Source organism: Perca flavescens, chromosome 1 (genome assembly GCF_004354835.1).
Source record: "Perca flavescens isolate YP-PL-M2 chromosome 1, PFLA_1.0, whole genome shotgun sequence".
In the NCBI taxonomy this organism is placed as follows: Eukaryota; Metazoa; Chordata; class Actinopteri; order Perciformes; family Percidae; genus Perca; species Perca flavescens.
The window spans coordinates 43,907,889-43,912,888 of record NC_041331.1 but is presented as its reverse complement, the minus strand read 5'-3'; positions in this window follow the sequence as shown (position 1 = coordinate 43,912,888).

Below are 5,000 nucleotides of genomic sequence, written 5' to 3'. Positions count from 1 at the left end.
GTACACGAGGGTCACCGGGGACCTGAAGCTCAACGCCAGGCCAATGCAAAAACGTCAAAAATAAACTAGCTCCCGGGGACCCAAAGGACAACACAAGGGTTAACCTTACTACTTCTTTTTGAGATCAAAGATGATTCAAGATGTTCTTTTTTGCACATCTGGACTATTGTATTTTCCTTGATGTTGCTTGTAATTCCGATTCACTTACCCGTGGTCAGAGAGCGATTGAGAAAGCAGAGTAGCAACGGTCCATTCAGCATTTAGTGTCCAGCCCACTTCTTCTGATGAGGCAGGAGTTGACCACACAACCATGATCATTTTAAGACTAAGCCATACACCAAGTTTCACATATATTAAAGAATAACAACTCAATACACTTGGATGAATACATTTTTTTTAATAAACAATGAGTGACACAACAAGAACAACATGAACATACAGAAAAAATGAATACGGTGGGGAAAGGAGACAATAAAAAAAAAAAAAAAAATACAACTAAGATTCACCGCGGGCACCACTGGTTATAAAACCCTTCAGCAAATGCAGATTCTACTGCCTAACATCTGCACACTGCAAAGGAGGATACAGCATGTAAAGCTGGAGCCAGGAGTTTTGGGGGTTAGTGTTTGAGATGCTGAGTGTTTAATAAAACAAATCCTCTCCACATATATCAGGCTGAGGTTTTGTGGAACAAAAAACAAGTGGGAACAAGTATGAATCAGAGCAACAAAGTAGAGCCAGGAATATGGGGAATAGTATAAGTGATTAATTAACAAAAACTATCCTCCACATATATCAGGCTGAGGTTAAGGATTCAATCATAGTGCATCAGGGTAAACAGCCGTGATAAGGGGTACCTTGGCAGCAAGAGTCAGACTAAGAAGGCAATTTCAACACAGGAGACTTCCTCACATAAGGTCCTAACATCTAGTCCACTGCCAGTCCACTGCCAAACACCTTACTGGTTGCCATGGATGTGTTTGGCTTCTCCATCCCCGGCACACCGTCCAGCCTCCAGTCTCCTCTTATTTCAGCAGCCAGCACCAGTAGGGCTGCTGGAATATGGAAAGAAATATGATCATAATTATTTCGGTCAATACTGAAATCACGATAATTTAACACAATTACTTGTTGACTTCTGGAAAGATGTTGCAATTATTGAACTTAAAAAAACAGTGGAAAATGTTAAATAAATCAACAGTAAAAAAACAAAAAAACAACTGTGAAATTTCCCTTAATACTTTTTCATATTTAAAATTATGTCATGTCATATGTCACTTACTGACATTTGTGTGTGGAATAACTTGTATTCATACATGAAATCCAACAGCCCTTTCAAGGGTATAATTAAACAAACGCAACCTTATTTCTACACACAGTACTCAGCTGACTAGCTAACACCGTCAGGTTCAGCAGATAAAACCTAAATGAAACCTGTCCTTAATCAACCTTCATGATCCTAGTAATCCACCATCAATAACTAACTAAATAAAAGCTGTCAGAGATTCACTACTGAACTTCGTAACTGTTGGTGTAACGATACCTTCACAGCTGGCGAAGTCGAGCTAACAAACGAGCTAACAAACTAGCAGGCAATCGGTCGGCTACCAAGATAAAAAATATATATAATCACGCTGTGCACACATACAAATAAAGATCAGTATATGCATCATGAAGGGCCTCTGATAAAATATAGACAGTTGACAATTCAAAAGAGGTAGCTATTTAATCAACTTACCTCAGAAGTTACTCGACGGCCAGCAATGAATGGGTTGTTTGGAACTATGCGAGGCTGCAGACCCGGAAGTAGGCGGGACAAAGGTACTACGGAGTCCAATGGGAGTGTCACCACTCTCTTTCTCTATCACTCTGCCTTTACCCAGCCCAACTGGGTGAGCTCATGAATAGTAATGAGCTCAGGCAGCATGATGTCAGACTGACCAGCTTTTGTGATTGGTCTGATTTCTCTGCTTAGAGGAGGCAGCAGTTCATTTTCACATTCACCGCATAACACACAAACACACATATGGACCTCACAGATTTTAAATAAACAAGGAAGAATGGTTTTGTGTGGCAGGGCACCTTTAATACCCCGTTTACACGTTCATGGCTATTTTTACAAACGGAGACATTTCCCTTCATCTGTACCCTTCGTTTACACGCAAACGGAGAATTCTCCTCTGAAAACGAGTCTTTCTAAAAACTCAGAGAGAGAGAAAGAGGAAGTGATTGGTTGCTGTTGTTGCTATTTTCTGGATTCTGATTGGCTAACGTGGGCTTGAGCTTCTCGTTACACCGCCACCTACAGGTCTGGCGTGCTCTTCACGGCATATATACACGGGGACGTGTAAACGAACACTTTTCTGAAAACTCACAGCTGTGTACGATGTTATTTTAGAAAACGGAGAGGTTTAAATGTCCTTTTATGAAAATAGCCGGCCACGTGTAAACGTAGCATGTCTTTTTATTTCACAAATCTTTTTTCACAGCTTCACTTTTCAGCCAATCACACGCCTTTGTTATTATTATTATTATTATTATAAAACAAATTAAACTAAATTATTAAATGTGAAATATGAAATGACAACAAAAGAAATCTCACTTTCTTCATGAATTAAAGATGTTTTTATTTCACAAATCTGTTTTCACTGCGTTTTGACAGCTTCACTTTCCAGCCAATCACACGCCTCCTCCTCCTCCTCCTGTTGTTGTTGTTGTTGTTGTTGTTGTTGTGTAGCGCCCCCTGGCTGCAGCTCAGGGTTCAATCTTATCTAAAATCTTCTTCTCTTAAAAAGGTTTCATGCTTCCTGCGGTCGGAGCGGCAGTCCCCAGTACTCGGGGTATTCTGGGTCTTACCCCGGTACCTCTGTGTGCTCTAGATTAATCCTGTATGCTCTAGATTAATCCAGTGTGCTCTAGATTAATCCTGTGTGCTCTAGATTACTTTAAATGAATCCTGTGTGCTCTAGATTACTCTAGATTAATCCAGTGTGCTCTAGATTAATCCTGTATGCTCTAGATTAATCCAGTGTGCTCTAGATTAATCCTGTGTGCTCTAGATTACTTTAAATTAATCCTGTGTGCTCTAGATTACTCTAGATTAATCCATTGTGCTCTAGATTAATCCTGTGTGCTCTAGATTAATCCAGTGTATGATCTAGATTACTCTAGATTAATCCTGTGTGCTCTAGATTAATCCTGTGTGCTCTAGATTACTTTAAATTAATCCTGTGTGCTCTAGATTACTCTAGATTAATCCATTGTGCTCTAGATTAATCCTGTGTGCTCTAGATTAATCCTGTATGCTCTAGATTAATCCTGTGTGCTCTAGATTACTTTAAATTAATCCTGTGTGCTCTAGATTACTTTAAATTAATCCTGTGTGCTCTAGATTACTCTAGATTAATCCATTGTGCTCTAGATTAATCCTGTGTGCTCTAGATTAATCCAGTGTATGATCTAGATTACTCTAGATTAATCCTGTGTGCTCTAGATTAATCATGTATGCTCTAGATTAATCCTGTGTGCTCTAGATTAATCCTGTGTGCTCTAGATTAATCCAGTGTATGATCTAGATTACTCTAGATTAATCCTGTGTGCTCTAGATTAATCCTGTGTGCTCTAGATTAATCCAGTGTATGATCTAGATTAATCCTGTGTGCTCTAGATTAATCCAGTGTATGATCTAGATTACTCTAGATTAATCCTGTGTGCTCTAGATTAATCCTGTGTGCTCTAGATTAATCCTGTGTGCTCTAGATTAATCATGTATGCTCTAGATTAATCCTGTTTGCTCTAGATTAATCCTGTGTTTTCTGAATTTAATTAATAAGCATCTATATAAAGTTACAAAGTGTTTAACAAAACAACTCACCGCCCACGCCGCGCTGAAAGCACGGAGCATGAAACATGTTTCCCACTGACACCATGCTACGGCTAGCTTAGCTTAGCATGAAACATGTTTCCCACTGACACCATGCTACGGCTAGCTTAGCTTAGCATGAAGACTTAGCTTAGCATGATGACTTAGCTTAGCATGAAGACTGGAGCTGGGTTTGAGGCGTTTTTTGCTGTTATTGTATTTTATTTTGCGGGGGGTTCTGACGGTTGCCTTTTTGACTTCTATAGTGTTTTTTTAACTTTAGTATAGTATAAAGGCAGTATAGTTTCTGTTCTAATAATAATAACCGTGCTTTGGACAGAGCCAGGTTAGCTGGAACAGTCCTTATGCTAAACTAAGCTATGCTAAGCTAAGCTAACCATCTGCTGGAAGAGAAGAAGAGACTTTCACTCAGGCTACTTCTTCACTGCTGCCGTCTTCTGGGTCTTCTGGGTCTTTATGTTTCTCACGTGTTTAACAATAAATGATAAAAACTTTCTGAGTCACTGATTTAATATCTTCATATAAACTTTAAATCTGTTTAATTTCATTAAGATTCAGATTCTGCCGCCCTGCTGATGATCAACCTGATAACCTGTGTGTGTGTGTGTGTGTGTGTGTGTGTGGGTGCGTGTGTGTGTGTGTGCGTGTCTGTGTGTGTGTGTGTGTGTGTCTGTTTGTCGCTGCATGACATCACCCCTCCCCGATGTGAGGAGGGGTTGTCCTGGCAACGGGCAACGACAACATCACAACAGCATCAATCAAAAAGGAGTGGTACACACACATACATACACACAGATATACACACACACAAGGACACACAGACACACAAATGGACACTCACAGACACGCACGCACAGACACACCTACACGGACATACCTACACAAACACACACTCAGACACACACAGTTACATACTGGAGTGGGAACAACAACACGTGATGTCATACTGTGATGTCATACTGGCAGCTGCTTCCTGCTTACACAACCCCCTGACATGATGTCACATCCTGTCGTGTCCTCGGAGACGGTTCAGTAAATCACACACAGTCTGTTCTCTAAATAAACTTTATTAATTCTGTCACTAAATCTCATATTGTTCCAGATTTTATAAGCCGAA